Source organism: Podarcis muralis, chromosome 11 (genome assembly GCF_964188315.1).
Source record: "Podarcis muralis chromosome 11, rPodMur119.hap1.1, whole genome shotgun sequence".
NCBI classification, from domain to species: domain Eukaryota; kingdom Metazoa; phylum Chordata; class Lepidosauria; order Squamata; family Lacertidae; genus Podarcis; species Podarcis muralis.
In genome coordinates, this window is record NC_135665.1 from 4815253 (window position 1) to 4837349 (window position 22097).

The window sequence follows — 22097 nt, forward strand, 5'->3', positions numbered from 1 at the left end:
GGACATTTCGTAGCCCCATAAAAAGTGTTGAAGCCACATGCTACAAATTACATATGTAATTTTCATTTTTTTAAAGGAAGTATTTTACTGGGTGCTCATTTTCATCCACTGATAGGGGAAGTACAATAAAAACACAACTGCACTTCTTTTCTTATTCAAATAGTTCCTTTTCTTTCTTCTTCAAATCATCATCTTGATTCTCCAAACAGGAAAAAGAGATGGGAAGGAAGCTGTTTTCTTCAGTATTGACAAACATTGAAAACTGTGCACTGATTTACTCTGTTGTCTCTTGTTTACATTTCTGAAGATTACATTACATTACAATTCTGAATACACCCTTCCAAGAACAAAATGTGCAAATAAACTGCTCTTTCATCCCACTTTCCCCCTTTATCACACCTGCTGCCTCTTTCTGCTCCTAGAATGCCAACTGCTGCTTTTTACTGGCTAAGAATGGCAAGGCAGATAAATACAGTGAACATGCATGCTTACTGAGCAGGGAAAGCACAAACGGTAATGCAAGTGCAGAATCTAAAATAGCCACCTCTTGGCCTTGAAGCCTCCAGTCCCTGTGAGCAGCAGGTGAGTAACTAACCTAGTTGTCAGAGATCTCACACATTTCCACCCACTCTGTCCTGCTGTGGAAACAGAAAGGTGGCAAACAGCAATAACAGAACGAAGAGCAAGAAAGGCATGAGAATATCTTGGGACTTGTAGCGATACAAAGGGCTTAGGGACACAGTCTCATGCCAGCTACTCAGCTGGCAAGGTATGTGGGATTTCCCCTTGGAGCCTCTCTCTGGTTCATTTGTCTGCTCTCCTCGAGACCAGAGTGGGCCAGCGCAGAGCAGCAGCACTTGGAGTGGCAGAAGAAGACCAGTAGCAGCACCAGATCAGACTCATCCTGATGATGACGACAAATTCCCAGTTTCTCAGCCCTGGTGCATCAGTCTGGTGCCTCCTTCTGTCTGTCTGCTCTTGACTGGCTTTCTGTTTTGTCATGGATTTTCCTGGAAGGATTCTGGCTATGGTAAACCAAACCAAAGGACAGTGGGTTGGGGCGGGTAGACGACTTAGCATTTGAGTGACGTTGGTCAATTAAGGCACAGAGTCTTGGTATCCCCATTTGTAAAATGGACAGATGTTTTCAGGATGCTTAATTCCTTGATCTGTAATCTGTTCACTTTCTTGAATCATCTGTCCTGCATGCAAGTTATTTTCTGCTATGCGAGCTTGTAGCAAATTTCTAGTTTGGAACATGGTGTGATCTGTGATGGCTCGATTGTCATGTATAAGCAGCATTAGCTAATGACAGACAGGGGACAAGTAAGCATATGTAATAGCTGTGCAATTTTGATACAGAGGTTTTTTTTTAGAATGAATGGCTTTAATAAAGACTAAAAAGAAAACCTCAATTTGAAAAACAAAAGGAAGAAGTCTAGTGAAAAATATTGCCTCCAGTGTTAAGTTTCAACCTGGGAACAAGCTTTGTGAGTGCACATTAAAGCTGCTTTTGCCCCTCTCTTTGTTGCATGAGCAATCAAATTGAAGCCCTCCAATTCAGAAGTCACAAACATGGCACCCATGGGCACAAATCTGCCTGCAGTGGCCTTCCCTGATGCTCACAGGGTCACCTGCCTGCACTCGAAACTAGACTTGAAAATAAGTTGTCCCTGTGTGTTATGCCCATGGCAGTTTCTCCGGTTTGCAAGTGTGTCCATGGGCCCCAAAAGTTTGCCAGCCACTGTTCAAATTAACCAAAATTCACCATTTTGTGTGAACAGGGAAACCATGGTTACCAGTTTCAGAGCAGGCTAGGATATTTTTTTAAGCAGAGTTTGGATGGCCATCTGTCCTGGATGCTTCAGCTGAGATTCCTGCATTGTACAGGGTTGGACTAGATGACCACTGGGGTACCTTCCAACTCTATGATTCTATTACAGTCGTACCTTGGATCCCAAATGCCTTGTGAGTCGAACGTTTTTCAGCTTCCGAGGTACCACTGTATTAATTAATGCTTGAAGTTGGTGAATATTCACAAAGGATTTACAAGCCATATAATTAGGCCATATAATATTGGCTATATATTTCTTAGTTTACAAAAATATGTGCATTTTTCAAGTTGTGTTTTCAACAGATCAGTTTCATTTGTTGTGAGATATTAGTGTTGCGCATATATATATATGCGATGAGGCTACATTTTAATATTTTAATGTTTCAATATTTTAATGTTGTATTTTAATTTTGTTTTTAAGTTGTAATCATTCAACTTGTTTTTATTATTGCTTGTAAGCCGCTCTGAGCCTGGCCTTGGCTGGGGAGGGCGGGCTAGGTTGGCAGAAGCTGGGTCAGAGCAATGGGAGCTCACCCTATCATGTGGATTCGAACTGCCAACCTTCCGATCGGCAAGCCTAAGAGGCTCAGTGGTTTTAGACCACAGCAGCACCCACTTTGCCTTCTCAGTGAGTAACCCCAAAATATGCAAAATCCTCAAACCACCCACTTCTTCAGCAGAGGACTTCTGGACTGTATCATTTCCAAGACATTCTATCCACAGCACTGAACTACACCAAGGTATCTGACTGGACCCCATTACATATTACTCCCCCCGCCCAAAAAATTTTTTTAACCCAGGAGCTTTTTGTTTCCCACCAAACTTACCTGGGACAGGTGAACATACCTGCTATTTTATGGATCCCCCTTTAAATATAGCTTTTGTTTTGACCATCTTCCACAGTGGCCAATTGTAACGTGGAGGGAACCCACAATTTCACATTTGAATTTAAGAACTCTAAGGTGTATGTTATCTAGACTTGGTGACTGGTTAATTTCTAATTTAATAATCAGTCTTAGAACCATTTTTCTGGTCGTCTCGATTTGTCTTAGTTCCTCAGATATCCTCCGAGAAAGAAATGGTTCTTGTTTTAGTATCAGTCTGACATCTTCTATAGTGAAGGTTGATGCAAATAAATCATTCAATTTCTCTTTAATCTCTCTGTCATCCTTCACGATACAATCCCAAACCTACTTACCGGTACCTACTTACCCATTGAACCCAAGGCATGCATAGGATTGTACTGTCAATAATGTCCTATCTGTGTCATAAATGGTCCAACCATTTCCTTGTCTAGATTCCTGCTTCTGATGCAAGAGATAAAGCATTGCTGATAACTTTGTGCTATGACAGAATTCTGAAACCTGTTGTTATTTTTAACAATCCTCCTACAGAATGAAATACTGTGAAATCAGTGTGTTTAGATTTGTCTTAAGTAGACACAGATAAAATTATAGCAGTTAAGAAAAATATGAACTGTGTGAAACAAGTGGATACAGATAGTATTTTCATTTTCTTTCTTTTATTAGATCTCAAGGCATGACCAATGAAATGATTTTGTGGACAAAGTACCAACTTTTGCACAATTATTTTATGGAATCCACCATAATTCACCACAGAATGTGGTGTCTGTCAAAATTATTTATTTAAAACATTTTTAACTTTCTTCGGAGTCCAAGGCTATCAATAAATAAGAATTAATACCGTACAAAAATAAAAATGCAAAACTACCATCAAATGTTAACACAGCCAAATAAAAACTTTACTTGAAGCAGCCCCTAAAACCAATTAAATTAAAGCAGTTTTTATCGGAACGTAATACAATTAAAGGCACAAAAGACTTCCTAAAACGGAATGTTTTCACTAAGAAGAGCAGCGGCAAGTGAGGCGTGCAAGGAGGGCCTCCTTTGAGAGGGAGCTACTAAGCCAAGGTGTGGCCACTGAGATGCCCTATATGTCTTTAAAAAAGGAGTTCCAGGAGGACAAATTCCCAATGGATATTAGCCATAATTGGTAACTGGAACTTTCTTGTACAGAACCTTTTGGCCATGAACAGCAGGTGCCCTTTCATATCACTGACCCAGGAGATTACCTTACCACACATGTGCCCACTCAACCGCTTTGATCAACAGAATTAGCACTACTACAGGTGCCACATAATACCCATTTGTAAGAACTTGGTTGTTTAGTGTAGCAGTGCCTAATCTTTGGAACTCCCTGCCTTTTGAGATCAAGCTGGCACCTTCACTACACTCTTTTCGGCATTTGCTAAATACATTCCTGGTTAGACAAGCCTACCCAGATGCTTAGAAAGTTGTGGTATTTTTTACCTGTTTTTGTATTTTAACTTTTGTATGTTTTAAAGTAAAGCTGTATTTATTCCTTAAATTTGCTGTTTTGTTTTTTGGAAACCAATTTGAGGGGTTTTTCTACTATCAAGTGGTGCATTAATTTCATGAAATGAGTATGAATCTATTTGGGAAAATAACAGTCTCATTAATGCAAGCAATTGATTTGATTTTTATATACTGTAAACAGAAACAGAATATAACAGCAGTGATCTTTGTGCCATAATAGTGGGACCAAATGGTCTCAGGACAATTTGTTAGCACCTGCACACTAGTCTCAATTGCTGGAAAATCCCCAGCAGCTTAAACCTAGCATGCACATGCCAACTGTAGTGTAGCGGTGGTGGTGTTTGTTTGAAAAGTAGCAAAGAAGTGAATAAAGACCACAGACTCTGCTTGACTGCCAAGTATCCACTTTGGAAGTCCACACATGGAGCCAAGACTGCCATTACGTATATGAATAAGCAGCAGCGGTTATTTGCCCAACTGCTTTACCAATATTCTAGCTAAATACTAGATGCCATAATTTATGGAGTTCAACCTCAAATGCAGTGTCTTTTCAAAGAAATGTCAGAATACCAGGAAACATTCCAAGAATACAGTATGATGTGGCTGCTGTCAGTAGATCACTCCTTTAGGTTTGCCATTTTAAAATTATGAAGTTATATTGTAAGTATGTTAGAAAAAGAAAACTGTCCCAACAGATTAAAAAGCTTCCATTGAGTATGCAAAACAAGGTCTACATGAAGCCCAACTAAAAAGCCCAAAGAATATGCAAATTGCTCAGCACAATGACTCCACACATTAACATATAACACTTATTTTTCAAAACAACAATGGTGTTTATTTCTTTATCAGTTACAAGTGGGAGATCCACTATGCTCTATCTTGGATAATAGAGATCTAGCCTTCAGCCTGCTTCTGTAACTTCAAGGATGGATTACTGCAGTGCATTAACCTGAAGACAATTCAAAGATTGTGGCTGGTGCAGACAGAATGCTGCTGTTCCATGTTATACTGTTAGTGAAAGTATACTCAACCAGCACTAGAGAAACTGCACTGGCAATTCAAGGCCAAAGCAAGTGTTGAATTTTATTTTTAAAACACTTAAGGGCCTGCCTTCTGAGGAGATCACCTCTCCTTTTACAATCCACTCACTACTGCCAGTGAAGATTAGCAGATAATGAGGAGCAGGTCCTTTTCCACAACAACCTCAAGGCTGTGGAATGGGTTGCTGGAGGAGGCTTGCCAATGTACTTAGGAAGCTGTGCAGATCTTATCCAGGGAAACGTCTGGAGTCCGAGCTGCTAAGTAATCAAACAGTGCTTCTTGCTAACAGGCACCGGATTTTATTGCCACAGGCGGTAATAAAAATACACATGTTTATGATTGTTATGTATGCCATCTAGTCCAGTAGAGAAAGATGTGGTATCTGCAAAATAACTATATTTTATCATATATAAATACTTGGCTGGAATAATTTTTGAGGTATTATATTGAAATACTTTTCATTTACTTGGAAGCATGTGCAAGTGAAAAATTGGGGTTTATTTCCAAGTAGATATGCATAGAATTGGGTGTGAGATTCAGAGTATTATGCATAGAATTGGATGTGAGATTCAGAGTATTATTTTTTTTGTACTATTTCTAAACTGCTCTGTTGATTGATAGTGCAACCAGGAAGTGGCACCCAGTTCCACTGTTGATGCGTAATCCAGAACTTCGGTTCAGTAAAGGGACACTCAGCCCTTGAAACATGAGGAAGGAAACTTTTATTGCTTCATAAATATGAAAAAGGCAGTCTGACACCCTTTTTATTCCAGATAACACAGAAACAAGAAAATGAGCAAATACAGTTAGAAATCTGAGCTGTTAAAAGAGAACCTCTAATTCAAAATCACTGGGGGGGGGGGGGGGGGGACCTGCACTTTAAAAAATTCCAAAGGGTGTCAGAGTTAAAGTTGGGGGTAATTTTCAATTATAAGATATTCAAAATGAAGAGAAAAATGTTAACATGTGCAGCAAATGTATTTGACAAAAAATAAAAGAATGTCTAACTATCAGGAGGATGCTTCAGAACTTAACAGAAGACCATTAAGAGCATGGGTAGGCAAACTAAGGCCCAGGGGCCAGATCCGGCCCAATCGCCTTCTAAATCCAGCCCGTGGATGGTCTGGAAATCAGTGTGCTTTTACATGAGTAGAATGTGTCCTTTTATTTAAAATGCATCTCTGGGTTATTTGTAGGGCACAGGAATTCATCCCCCCCCCCCCACAAGGTCTGAGGGACAGTAGACTGGCCCCCTGCTGAAAAAGTTTGCTGACCCCTGATAAGAGAAACTACATAAAGTTCTTGAAATAAGTTCAGTACAGACATCTCTAGAGCACCAGACAAAATAAATAAATATATTGCATGTTGGATTGCTTTATGGTCCTGATCTAGTGAACTTATTAAGATGGCTCACAGAAAACAAAAGATTCCACACAAGTATCAGCTTCAGACATTACAGTCAGTGCAGCCATCTCAATATTCAAATGTCTTGCACTTCCAGTCTGTGGCAAAAGGAACATGGACACGTAAGACTTGTAAGCTTTGGTTAAACACATTAGTGTGAGAGCTTGTGCGTGTAGCAACATCAAAAGTCTCTCTAACGAGAAACAAACTGATCTATCATTTTTCCCTAAAGCATTCCTGGACAATATTCTTTGACATCCTAACATACTTAATATGGTACTGGGTGCAAATTTGTGTCACTTGTTTCTTCAGGGCTGAAGGACTATTTTAAATTGAAAGACAATGACATCCTTTTTTTCTTTTTCTTTTCTTCTACAAGCCAGGGGCTTGGAATTTTCCAAGGTTGCTTTTCGCACTCTCCCCAGTGCCAGTTCCTGGCAAATTGTATACAAGGTGACTAAGATTAGGAAAGCATCCATGGGATTACACTGAATGAAGTCAAGGCCAGCCCACCCATGAGGTGAGGTGAGTGCCTTTGCAACCAGTGGAAAAATGACACTGGTATCAACACCAATTTTCAGCAAGATCTTGAGAGATCTGAGAGTACAAGAGATCTTGCAAGATTTTGGTAAAATCTCACTAGAAATCAGCGCCAATCAGTGTTAGAAACTGAGATATATAAGCTAGGCCCCAAATGACTCCTTAAACCAAGGTTACAGCTGCCAAAACAGAATGTCTAGTTGCCATTTTGGGGTAAGAGGGCTCTAAAGTCTTATTTTTCAAATGGTGGGCTGACTGTGATTGATTATCAGTTAAAAATTGGGCTAGTTCAGATGACAACCTTGATCTAGGTTAAGAACTTTGAGAATTTAAAGAAGAAAAGTCATTTGATCCCTGGACAGTCTACATATATATATACTGGCCTGTTTCCACCTCTCTTTCTTAATGGTGAGTGCTGTTGCTCAGGCTGCACAGAAAAAGCATTTTGGTTCCAGAAATTCATTCCAATTGTGCAGATGAAATATAACTGATAGAATTCTGCGGGATGTGTTGCTAGTGTGTGAAAAGAGTCCAGATCCAGTGATCCCCAGGCATGCACCTCCAGATGGTAGAAATGTCAGGAGCCATCCTGGCACCCAGGCATCTTCACTTGGTTGCAAATTTTGAAAACTGGTGCCAATGCCAGCACCACGTTTCTGGAGTTGCAGCAGAGCAGGGTGGTACTTCCCAGGTAAAGGTAAAAGGCAAAGAAGCCTGGCCAGTTAGGTCCAGTCGAATTCGACTATGGGGTATGGCAAGGAACACTGTGATGAGTGCCAGAACGCATGGAAACGCCATTTACCTTCCCACCACAGTGGTACCTATTTATGTACTTGCAGTGGTTTGCTTTCATACTGCTAGGTTGGCAGGAACTGGAACAAAGCAATGGGAGCTCACCCCGCTGCACAGATTCGAACTGCAGTCCTTACAATCAGGAAGCGCAAGAGGATCAGTGGTTTAGACCACAGCACCACCCGCATCCCAGTATTTACAACATGCCGTCCCTGACTGAAGTGTAAATGGTGAAGTTGACTCATACCACTGAAGGAAATTAATTTGGAAATTAATTTGTTCTACTTGGGTGTCAGGATCCAATTTTGTATGTGATGTATACTGATCAAAATATTGTTTTCATTTTGTGATGACATTGTTGGAAACATGGGTAATCTGATCTAAGTAAATCTTAGGTGGCAACTAGGCCACTCATCTTACTCCAGTCTTGCAATCAGCAGTTCCACTCATCTTCCTGCACCACATCTGGCAACAGTGCAGCAGGTGCTGGTGTAACAGGGCTTACCTATTATGTTGCCAATGCCCTGGACACAGCTGTTGACCACTTTTTTGATGACCCACAGAAGCAAGTCTGTAAATATCCTCTTAACTATTTTGAACTATATCCCTCCTAATCTTAGAGCTGGTGCTTACAAATATACTGTTTGTGGTATTGTATTTTACTCCTTCTGTGTCCATGGCAACTGTCAACTTGTGGTGACTCATTTGCTACGAACAAAAGCCGAAACTTTGCAGGCTATCTCTCAGTCCGCAGAAGCTTGTGTCAGAGTACATTTCAGTTTCTACTTGCAGAATGTAAGATAGATAACTTGCTCAGCAGGAACACACAACCAAAATGGGTTTTCAAGGGAAGGGAGGGGAGCAGCTGCCACAACTGCATATTACACAGACTGACACTTAGTGGTTTTTTTAACAAAATCAGAGTGCTTAAGAGCCTGTTAAAGTAACCTTCTGAATCTACCTGTTAAGTTTCTAACGTGACTTTTATGCACAAATGATCTACGTATCTATACAGTCCCTTCTGTGACTGTCTCGCTTCAGAACAATGCTGGTGTCACAAACCTGAATCTCCTGCACATCATTTTTTTTCTAAAACTGGCCTGTACTTTTTGTCTCAACCACTTGGTTGTGTGATGATTTCCCCAAATCAATGGCTTATATCCAGGGCTTTTTTCTGCTGGAACTCACCAGAACCTCTCAAGTGGGCACTATTGCAATTATAAGAAGTGTTCATGGTGAGTTCTGGCACCTCTTTTTCTAGACAAATAGCACTGCTTGTTTTCAAACTAGCACTAAGCCTCGTGTTCCGTTAGCACAATGATTGATGCTTGGTGCAAGGGAACTTCAATCCCTTTCCCGCCCCCACACTCCCCCTGCAATCTGTTCCAGGGGCTCTCCCAACCCTCCAGAACAGACTTGGGGAGGCTGCAACAGTTCGAGGGGCAAGTTCCATTACACAAGCATTGCATTGTGCTAATGGAACAAGGGTATTTGGTACCACTAAATGCAATCCCTCTACCACTAAGTTAACACTGATCTCACACAGAACACACACAACTCCTACAGCAAAGGGGCAGAACACAGCTGCATCCCATGTTAACATTTACAGGCTAAATATTGTGCTGCTGCATGTCAAACTTGTCAGGGACTAATTTTAGCAAAATTAGAATTCTGCTTGATATGCCTGGCATTCGATAATACAATACAGATGTTAGCCATTTTATTGTTATGCTTCTATATTTTGTTTTGTTTGTACAAAGTATACTGGCCACTGACCATAATAAAGAGATTGATGTAATCATCTTCATATTTACTCAGAAGTTGCACAGTGTGCATATGATCACAACCTTAATATAAAAAATGCAAATACGGAAATTGGATCAGAATAGATGAACTACTTTACTTGCTGGAAAATTATTCTTCTTAACCCCTACCTAGTTTTGCAAGGCTGCTTCAAAAGTCACCCTCCCTCAATTTCCTAGTCACAAGAACCCAAATGAATATGGATAGATACTACAGCTTTTATGTCCCATGATCTCATACACAAAGATCAATCACCGTTTGTGATTTCTTGACTCAAAAAAAATTACCACACTGGATTTCAGTGGAAGGGGAAACCACTCCTACACACGAATTTGAGCTCTCTGCTTTTGAGGTCTGCAAAATTGAACTTCCATGATTGTTAGCCAAATAAATTACTATGGGCACCACATTAAAAAGTTACGCTGCCTCATTAGATGTTCAAAACCACTGAAAAATCTTACTGTATCCAAGATGCATAAAATTAGGCTGGATTGAGTAGCCAGTCATTCTTTCCAGTATCCTGTGGGGCTGTCTGCGCTCTATACCTTTACAGAACAATATTTCCCTCAAAGCTTTTGCTTACCCCTCACAGAGTTACAATTCCAAGCATCTCTTAACAAACTATAGTGCCCAGAATTCTTTGAGGAAAAGGAGGTGTCTCGAATGTGCTTTAAAGCAATAGTGTATACGGCATCTCAGCTTTCTTGCTTCTTATTGAACAGAAGCAAAGTCCATTTCTGTAGTATGTACTGCCAAGTGAGGGAATTATTCAAGGCCAGGGAGTAGTGGAAAGCACTTCTCTGAACCAAGATATTGATTCCGCATTACTGTACAATACACATATTGGCGCCATTTTGAAAGAGGCACTCTTTGGCTTCTTGTGTTGGTAGCAGTTTTTTTGTTTTTTTTAAAGATTACTCCTGTAGCTGAGTACACAGAAGGTTTTCAATGCTTGTCACAAATGCTAAATTTCTGGCCAACACTAAGAGTCATTATTTGTGGACTCCTGACTCACAGAACTATTTCTAGTTAATAGATATGATAAACAGAGGTTGAATGCAAATCAACAAGTCAAGCAAACCAAACAAATAAAGATACATGAATGAAAACCTGAAAGGCAGAAACCAAAGCCCAATAATTTATTTATAAAACTTGAGTCACTGTATCTACCCCAAATGGGAAAAGTAGCATACAACACAAAACAATATATTAACTTCAAAGGAGAGGTTAAAGAAATACATTTCAAAGTTTCCCCATTTGTTCCCACATCTCATAAAGACACTGCAAAAGCCAAACATTACCGCAGATCTCTCTAAAACAAAAACACAATATTTTCCCCATCATGTGGAACCTCTAAAAGATATTTACCAAAAGAATTTGTTTTCTGACTCAGCTGTAATGAAATCCACTAGATTTCCAATTACAACAAAACAATTATCTGAATAATGCCAGGTTCTTGAATATTCCATTATCAGCACCGCCAGAAGATCTCCATTTCCACTACTTGACTTTATCATCTCCGCATTAGCACCACTTCCAGTTCTCATGAAACAATTCCACTGAAAACAGCTTTTCATTTTTCAACAAACAAACCTAAATCTAAGGCTGCACATGGAAGTCTCTGCCAAAGGGAAATGTGGCTGAGTTAAAAGGAGTTGCGTATTTTGGGCATTTTTCAACCCCCACCCCAAGCTTGAGAGGTTAGAACAAAAACAAATCAAGGTATTATGGCATCCTTCCAACTTTTTGTGCTCAAATTCATTTTGGCCTTGTAAGTCAGTAGTCACCCTAAGGAAACCTTTTGTTTGACTTCCTGGCTGACACCCATTTACCCAGAAATGTGGGAATAGCTTTAAGTGTTCTATTCTTCTATTCTCACAGAATAAAAAAGAAAATTGTTGCTGAGATTGCAAACTGGAGGCCTTCAGAGGTTCCCTATCCCCATGACAGAAATACCAACAAAGTAGATGGGGGAAAAGAGGAAAGGGCAGTTCCTAACTCATGTGCATATTTCTCACCCAGTGTGCAGGCTATAGTCAGATAACCCCCGCCCCCAGTCTGCCCCCTTTGCTGATTAGGTAAAATATACACACTATTTCTTTATGCAATACCACAGTAAAATAGCTTGCTTCACACTAAGCTACTGGCAAGCAGCTCAGACATACTGCAAAGCATGAGAATGAGCCATCTCAGCCACTGAAATGATGACCCATAGCCTACTAATGTACCCTATAGAGCATTCTGATGCTGTACTATATTTATTTGAAATTTAACATTGTTAAATTTCAGAAAAATGCCTGCCTTTTTACAATGCAACTTAAAACAGACATTGAAGTACAGTGGTACCTCGGGTTACATATGCTTCAGGTTACATATGCTTCAGGTTACAGACTCTGCTAACCCAGAAATAGTGCTTCAGGTTAAGAACTTTGCTTCAGGATGAGACAAGAAATCGTGCTCCGGCGGCACAGCGGCAGCAGGAGGCCCTATTAGCTAAAGTGGTGCCTCAGGTTAAGAACAGTTTCAGGTTAAGAAGGACCTCTGGAACAAATTAAATACTTAACCCGAGGTACCACTGTACAGGATATCAGTGAAACAGCATTCAGGTAAATCCTCAAAGGGCACAAGCTTCAAAACAATTCAAACTGAAGCTTCATTTCTGTTCAAACTAAATAAACATGTAGGGATTAACTGAGGAGGGGGTGAGCGATGTACTCCTTGGAGGAAAAGGTGGTATATAAGTGCAATAAATGAGCTCTTCCTTTCCTGCTTAAGAAAGCTAGAGGGGGCACCCATGTGGAGATGTCAGTCACCAAGCTGTCACCCAGAGATCTCCACGTGGTTCAACTGGACCTGCACCAGTCACAAAACGCACCTGGCACCTGTAATTTCTAGCATGACTTACCTATATATCTGAGTTTCTAACACTGTGTGCTATGCTTATAGACAACAACGCATATACACAAATCATAACTGTTTCATTTTTCATGTCACAATGAAATATGAAGAGCATGAAGGATAAGGGCAGGTGGTAGAGGCAAGTATGTGGTAGTGCACTGCAGAAATAGCCTTTCCCCCGTGCAACTGTAAGTGCTAGGAGTGGTGTCCTTTTGTCCCCTACCAACAGATGAGGTTTCATTTCTGCCACTTTTCAGGCAGACCTCAGAAAGCAGTTTGTTCCCTAGCTCCCTCCATCGCTACGAGGTCTAGAAAATTCTCAACGAGATGAAAGCCTGGCCACACTGAATCGTGTACCAGGTTAAATTCCACCAAGGGAGACAGGAGAGAGCATAAAAGCCTGTAGATCAAGCCACTGCCCCATATAGTGCAGCATCCCGCTCTCACAGTGGCCTATGGGAAGTCCTCAAGAAGATCCCAAGAACCATGAACTCACTCAAGTTCTCTTATAATGGCAATGGTGCCCACCTGAGAGGTGCCGGGAAAGAGTTCCTGTGACTTCCAGCTGAAAAAAAGCCCTGTATATTCCAAAAGGTGTTTTTAAGATGCCTCTTTAAAAAGGAAGATGGGTGTAAGATGGAACCAGATAGAGGGCCTTCTCGGCGGTAGCACCCACCCTGTGGAACACCCTCCTGTCAGATGTCAAGGAGATAAAGAATGACACAACTTTTAGAAGACATCTGAAGGCAGCCCTGTATCGGGAAGTTTTTAACATTTGGTGTTTTCTTATGTTTTTATATTCTGCTGGAAGCCGCCCAGAATGGCTGCGGCAACCCAGAAAGATGGGCAGGGTACAAATAAATTGTTGTTGTTGCTCCTGCTGCTGCTGTCGTCATCATCATCATCATCATCATCAATCTGCCCACAACAGTTTAAGAGTCCACTCATGTTTTACCACTGTGATTAGCACACAGAAGTAATATACTATTTTCAATGCATGTTGTCATATTGTACTACATCAATCAGCAATTTAGTCACACTCATTTTATTACTATTACTACTATTATTATTTACATGTGTATACTCAAGCACATGCTGCAAAAAACATGGGAATTTAGTATCAAATGCAGAGGAACCGTGAAGGTATGTGTGTATTTCTTTACTACATTTATATCCCAACCTTCCTCCCAAAGGAGCCCAGAGAGACAGTGAGCAGCTATCCCATAAAACGGTTTACTAAACCTGCAGACTAACCTCCAAACTACTGACTTTTCCAAATATTAAGCATGTAATTGCCTGAAAACCTAAGGTTTATGCGATTTAAATTTAACGTTCAGTGGATATTTGCCATTCACTTTTTTTGACGATGAAAGCACCTTAATGTAATACTTAAATAGCTCCTGCCTTTAATAGGAAATTATAAAAGCTATGTTTATAGCAAGAATACCAAGGTGATAGAACATAGAATATAAAAAATAAAATCTTTGTTATGTTAAAAGTATTTGTTTAAAGTGTACTCTTTTTCAAAATAAAACTAAGCAGCATGATAAAATTCTTATTAAAATGAAATAAATCTCAGTGGAAAATATTAGGTGATGCTTGCTCACAGCCATGGCATTGAAGTATATAGTTTCTGCCGCTTTTTTATGTCTGTTTGTTCTTTTAAATCAGAACTCTGTTAGTCTGAATATAACAGGGATTTCTCTCTCTCTGGTTCAGAGTCCTAAAGCCTAATATAGTCAGGAGTGAAGTATGGCCCTGGAGGCAGATTCTGAGCAAGAAACAAAATCTTATTTGTATCTTGGGAATCTCTGGTTGTTTTAAGTGACAGTAGCTTTCTAACGTTTATTTCAGAAAAAAAGAGTATCTGTATACAAAATTTCCAACACAAACACCCCACAGACACCATTTTAAGACACTTAGTGAGGCCTGACACACATATTGCTTGAAAGTTCAGAGCTCACAGAAATTTTATGATCACAGAAAAATTGCACCATGGCCAATGCCCCTACACCAACAAACAGCAAGTTCCCCCCAATTCATAAATTACCATCATAGGAGGAGAAAGAAGGGGGAGGGGCTTTTCTTATCCTTAATTTAATTTCTGCTGCTTCATGTTCTGTTCACATTCCCTAACATGCCTTTTAACTTCACAGCAATTCCTTCACCTCAACTTTTAATGTGAAAAATTCCATTTTCTTTCGTCTGGTGATGAGGTCAAGAAGGATGGATGGATTAATACTGCTGTGATAACATTGCTTTCATTCATTTATATAAACCATGTCTGCAGTGTTCAAATTAGCCAGGCATTTTGCAACTGGCTATTGACCATTTGCAACCAAGTGAAGATGCCTGGGTGCCAGGATGGCTCCTGACATTTCCACCATCTGGAGGTGCATGCCTGGGGATCACTGGATCTGGACTCTTTTCACACACTAGCAACACATCCCGCAGAATTCTATCAGTTATATTTCATCTGCACAATTGGAATGAATTTCAGGAACCAAAATGCTTTTTCTGTGCAGCCTGAGCAACAGCACTCACCATTAAGAAAGAGAGGTAGGAATAGGCCAATAGCTATGTAGACTGTCCAGGGATCAAATGACTTTTCTTCTTTAAATTCTCAAAGTTCTTAACCTAGCTCAAGGTTGTCATCTGAACTAGCCCGATTTTTAACTGATAACCACAGTCAGCCCACCATTTGAAAAATAAGACTTTAGAGCCCTCTTACCCCAAAATGGCAACTAGACATTCTGTTTTGGCAGCTGTAACCTTGGTTTAAGGAGTCATTTGGAGCCTAGCTTATATATCTCAGTTTCTAACACTGCATGTCTGTTCCCAACAGTCAGCAAGAAGGGAAAGTTGTGAGGAAAAGAGATGAGAGCACTACCCATGAAGGATCTCACAATTGCTACACAATGTTAGGGTATTCAGTTGTGGAGATATAATGGCAGTTTTTTGTGCAGAGACCCGAAATGAAAGAAGTTATTGCCAAATCTATTATATTCCCACATATAAACTGCTATACAATTTAGCAGCTCCCAGTTAGTCACCCCAAATGATTTTATACTTCTAAAGTGTGCCACTATTTTCTGTATACAGTGGTACCACCGGTTATGAACTTAATCCGTTCCAGAGGTCCATTCGTAACCGGAAACCGCTTGTAACATGAGGCGCACCTCCGCTAATGGCACCTCCCGCTGCTGCCGCGCCACCGGAGCGCGACTTCCGCTCACATCCCAGGGCAAAGTTTGCAACAAGGGGCATCTACTTCCGGGTTAGCGGAGCCCGTAACCCAAAGAATTCATAAGGGGGACAGTTCACAACACGAGGTACCACTGTATAAAGCAATGCAATGATTAGGGCCAGAAAGTTGTGGCTTATGTGAAAAGTGCTGATCTACTAATCAACTGTGCCTTGACATTTACCACATACATTCATATCTTAGGCAAATTCTGAAGAGTGACCCAGTTCAGGTCATACCTGACATGGTGATCCAGCGGCCAAATGAGTTTTTCACCCAGAGGCAAAATGTCTAAACTACCCAAAGTATCTAACAACAACAACTTCTACCCAAGCACCATGAAACCTATGTGCAATTCTCATGTATTTCCACGTGGATTGCATGTAAATTCCTTGCATACTGTGCTTCCCAACTTGTATCTCTGGCTACCAAAAGCTCAGCTGCACCTATCCAAATCATAAAATGAAAATGTAAACCAAACTGCAGTTTGGCTGAAATGCTGTAGAATTGAAACTGCCAAGCTATGACACTTACCATAATTATTGTCCAATTTTTCTAACTTTTTTCCTCTTAAACTAACTTTTACTTAGAGCAGACCTATTGCAATTGTTGGGCCTAATTTATGGCCGTGTTCATTAATTTCAGTGGGCCTATACTCTGAGTAAAACTTAACTGAATGCCACCCTATGCAACTATAACTGCTGGTTTAAAAAGCCAAATTCCACACATACTATAGGAACAGGCAAGAAATCTAGTTTCTACATAGAAGAGAATATATACAGTATCCTTCAGTTGGATAAATATCCGAAGAGAAATAGAAATTAGGACTAAGTGGCAAAGACATTCCTATTTCACTACCACAATCCTTTACAAAGTATTTTGTACATGAGAGGAGCTGCACCGGATCAGACCAAAGGTCCCTGTAGTCCAGCATCCTGTTTCCCACAGTGACCAGACGCCTAAGGGAAGCTTACAAGCAGAGCACAAAGGCAGTTGGTGGAAATGCAGCTAATTTGACATAGTAAGGTGCTATTAAATTCAAAGAGGCCAATCAAAACTTTCTAGCTCAAACGGTGATAAAGGAAATTAGTGTATCCCAATGATACTAGCGTTTTCAACTGAAGAATTCTCTTCTGCAAATTCTCAGTCATGGAACTATGACCCCTTACTCCTATTTTAATCTAACGTTTATTATGGGGAGGGGGAAACCCTGCTGAGAATGTTATTGTTCAAAATATACCAGCTATTAACAACTCCGGAAGATACAGAAGGCAATTTGTTTAAGGAAATATGGGAGTAAATGTAGACAATAACCATTACAGAATTGTGTTTGACCATCAGTATGCACTAAAAGGCTCTGAATATCTTCCTTTTAGATCAGGTAAGAGAGAACCGTTACAAGATGATGTTTCAGTACATTCTAGCACTTGACAGAAGCATTACACGTTGGAAATATACACATATTAAGGCTGACGTTTTGTTGGAATTCTCTTCTCTTCTAGTCACTGATTTGACTCAGTCATACCTCGGGTTGAAGTAGCTTCGGGATGAATATTTTTGGGTTGCGCTCTGCGGCGACCCAGAAGTAACGGAGCACGTTACTTCCGGGTTTTGCTGCTCACACATGCACAGACGCTCAAAATGACGCCACGCGCATGCACAGAAACGGCGAAACGCGACCTGCGCAGTCGTGTCTTATGTTTACTTCAGGATGCGAACGGGGCTCCGGAACGGATCCCGTTCGTATCCAGAGGTACCACTGTATTTGGATAAAATAATTTAGACGGTTTACCACAAACTAACTTTGAACCCAATTACAGCAGAATATACCATATTTTTCCGTGTATTAGACAAGGTTTTTTGACTCAAAAATCGTGTCAAAAAACTGGGGTTGTCCAATACACAGATAGTGGCATGGGGGGGGGGGGAGGACAAGTGGCGCACCCGCCAGCCAGCCAGTTGGCGGAACAGCAACTTCCCCCGATGCCGCTACGTGTGGGAAATGATCTAGCGAGTTTTCCTTCCCACAGCTATGTGAGGGGAGAAGCTCAACTTTGGGCCATCTCCCCTCATTTTCTTAAAATTGAGTTCCCAAAGACAGGGGGTTCATATACATGGGGGGGGGGGGCGTCTTAAAGACAGGAAAATACAGTAAATTAGCTACCAAAAAATGGTGGGATGCACTGGCCCTCCGTAAAGAGAATAGCTGGTTCTGCTTGAATTAGAGGACCACATTCCCTTCTTTTTTGTGATAACCCCTTAGTTATTATTTTTGAATGGTTATGTCATTATTTGCCTAGAATTTCGGTGGGGCTGAGGTTTATGCATTCTTTACGAGGTCTCTTACCCTTTTCCCTATAATTTGAGAAGATATGGAGACTGGAAGAAAAGTTTTTAAATGACAGTATCTGAGAGACTATGAGAAACTGATCCCTTTTATTATTTTCATGAAGGCAAATTACAATTTGAATATAACATGCAGAAGACTTGCTATACAATATGAAAAACTGTACAACATTTAATATTTGCAGAATGATAATCCAGAAAGAGAGAAATGTCACTGCAGTGAAAATTGAGCCTGTCAACATCTAATGTTAGTCATTTGATGCTTAAAAGAAAGAGCTCAGTTTTGTGATTTTTTTCCTTGCCTAGCCATCAGAAAGCAATTTTTACTTCTTGCAAATCACCAAGCAAATGGCTATTATGTAGAATTTGCAACCTTATAACAACAAACTCAGATTGTTTGCAATAAATACACCACACATATGATATTGGTAGTCTTCCCTTCCAGGCTCTTGCATCCATACTAGCTTCACCACCAGGTGCTCCCAGACCATAGTTCTGAGGTGCCTGATCTCCAAGACATAATTCCTTAAACATCCAATCACTTTCTGAAATATGAAGTGCTTAATTTCAAATCATCTTTCCATAATGTATTGCAAAATCTGCCTGAAACACATTATATGTGGGGCTGCCTCTGCAGACAGTTTGGAAACTTCAGCTGGTACAGAATTCAGTGGTCAAGTTGCTGACTGGGACAAGACACTTTGAGTGTATAATGCCTCTCCTGGCCCAATTGCACTGGCTGCCAATTAGTTTCCGGTTTTGATTTATGAAGCCTTAAACGACTCAGGACCACAATACTTCAAGGACCACCTCCACCCACATGAACCAACCCCAAACCTATGATCATCATCTGCCCCCTAGGGACTAATAGGGCTCTGAAGTGTGTGTGGAGGAAACAAGGATCCGGGAGGGTGACTCAGAAGAGGGGGTCGGCAATTTATGGGGTTTGGTGCCACCTGCAAAGCCAGGGCAGGAGTAGGAGGAAGGATCAGGGCAGTCCGAGATGGAGGGTGGCACAAGGGTGTAGCCAAGGGGCAGCAGGGAGGGGCAACTACCCCTCCCAATCAATAAAAATCAATAAAAATACATAGCAAAATGAGGTTTCCCCCCCCCCCCAACAAAAATCCTGGCTGTGCCCATGGGGCGGCATACAGGATGTGGCGGAGAAGAAAGAGTGTGCTGTGTGCCAGCCAGATGGTGGAGATGTCAGCTGCCATCCTGGCACCCAGGCATCTTCACTTGCACGCAAGGAGCTGATAGTCAGGTGCAAAATGCGCCTACTAAGTTCCAGCACTGCTCCTTTGCGAAAGGTCCGGAGGGCAGCAACACAAGAATGGGCCTTTTCCGCAGTGGCTCCTCACTTGTGGAATGCTCTCCCCAGGGAGGCTTTCCTGACACCTTTGTTACATACCTTGAGGTGCCAGGCAAAAGGATTCCTCTTGTCCCAGGACTTCTATGGCGTTTTAAACTGTGAAAGGGGTGTTGGAGTGTTGTTACTGTTTATTACTATGGCAAGAATTGTTTGTGTTTTAGATTGTAAACCGCCCTGTGATCCTCAGATGAAGGGAAGCATAGAAATTTAATAAATAAACCGTATCAGAAAATATTAGAAGCATTTAAAGATATACCACTGATATGGATATATTTTTAAAAAGATGGAACTGGCAATAAAACAGCTATACAAGCCAAAGGTTTCTGACAAAATGCAGTAAACGAAAGACATCACTGTATTTTGAGCTAACTCTTCAATACCAAACACATTTACTTGGAGCTGGAGGTAAGCCCAGTGTGTTCATTCCCAGGTATGTATGCTTCTGATCAATCTGACACCTAAATCCTAAAAATATTTACTTAAATGTAAGTAAGTCTCATTGTTTCTGAATGGCAAATTCAGTTGCATCAAAATATTACTGAAAGTTTGCAGATGCTGCAAAAATCAATCCAGCAAGAAAAAGTTATTTCTCACCTCTTTGATGGCTTATTGTCTTAACTTTCACCGAAAGGGCAATCAATCTCAGAGGTGTCCATTTGTCTTTGAATGAATGCATTGCACAATGCTAAATCTACTTGCTAGTCATAGATAAACATCATAGTCATAGATTTCAACTACATTTGTGAAACCACCAGTTTGCTAACAATGGTCTAAATATACAAAGCCCTGCAGTAGATCAATTCATTTCAGGAAAGCTTGTTTAAAGAGTGTAGTGCTCAGCAGGAGCATCTGTTAGTTAGGCATGAGTAAGAAAGAGGAAAACGAATGTTTTCAAAGAATTATGCAGTATATTCTCACTGTAGGACATCTATTTTTTCATATAATTTTTTTCGTTACATTGGGCAAACCATGCAAGTTTTCAGATAAGCCCTACTACTACTACAAACTCCCATTTTAAACTAGCATGGCACTGCTATATAGATAATGTGGGAACCAAAAAATCCTAATCTTCACCAACACTGAAATACAAACAACAGTATTTATATATTGAACCACCTATTATCATTAACTGTGTAAGCAAATTATTACAAAGATCTGATCGTGCTTTCTATCACAAAGAGCATATACATGGGTTAATTTATTTGCATATGTAAACCACATGTTTGTAGTGTCCTAGATCTCAAAATCCACACTTTTCAAAATCTACATTTCCTCCAGTTTCAGGTCATGCCTAACTTCATCTTGGATTGCAATCTTGATAATGCATGAAATGGGAAATAAACATATCCCTAAGGAAGGCTATATGATCTGTAAGTCAAATATAGCAACAATGTGCTATAAATGTTTCACTCAGTCTCCTTACAACAGCACACCCACCCACATTATTTTCTAATCCACCTCACATGAAGCACTGAATAATAACCCAATTACATGGAGGTCAAAAAGTAAGGGTCCTTTTCTTTTCAGAACTATGTTCTTCTCCACATTCACCAGCACACAACAGAAATTAGATGAGAACAAAATGGATACGTGTACATGGCTATGCAATCACTGACTATAAAGTTTATTGTTTTCCTAATTGCAAATCAATTTTACTGAATCTTGAAACAAGCTGCATCCTAGATTCAATTGCTCCTTCTATGTATAAAGCAGAGAAGGGCTTCAATAAAGCAATAATCCATTCATGCTTTTCACACATGGTAGCCAGTTTTATAACACCACGCCTTCTCAACTAACAGTGCTGCTGCAGTCCCACAAAACCTGAACAGTCCAGATTTTCACAGTCATGAAGCAGGACAGATATTGTGTGAATAGTTTCATTTATACTGCCCTGGAATCTTCTGAGGAAGAGGGCTGTGACAAGAGGGTGCAAGCCCCCTCCCTACCTGCCCAAAGAGGACAACTTGCAAGGCAAAGGCTCTTCAGAAATGTTTTAAATCAAACATCCCCGTTCAAACTTTGCCTCCTAAATCATTCTAATTCATCTCGCTTTAAGCGCCTTTGGTGTCAAGCCAGCAGCTCCACAGGGAAAGCCAGGTGTGGGTGGATGCAGAGCCAGGCAATTAAAGCCAACCCACCATCCGAGCGCGGCCCCCTTTCCTTAAGAGCAAAAGGCAAAACCAGGGGCAGGCAGGGAGAGGCGAGTCGCTCCACGTCCCCAAGGCGGAGGGCGCTCCCCCCAATGCAGATGTTAAGCCCCGCCGACATCCATCCTGGAAGGCAACTCCTCCCGCGCACCTCCTCGTTTTCCTCCAGCTTTGTTGACAGGTTCCTTTCCTCGCCGCCTCCCCCCCCAAAACACGCATTTGCCATCCATCTCAGTCGCCGTCTCTCTCCCGCTCCCCCCCCCCATTCTTCCTCCACCCGCACCCCCGCTTCCCTTTCGCCCACTCCACACGAAGCCCC

General features: G+C 40.9%; 1 protein-coding gene across 1 annotated transcript in view; it reads right to left on the reverse strand.

Annotated features, from left to right (window-relative positions):
• The window catches only part of LOC114606268 (guanine nucleotide-binding protein G(q) subunit alpha), a 91925-nt gene that overhangs the window by 68607 nt on the left and 1221 nt on the right, over nt 1-22097 (reverse strand). The window lies entirely within an intron of this gene.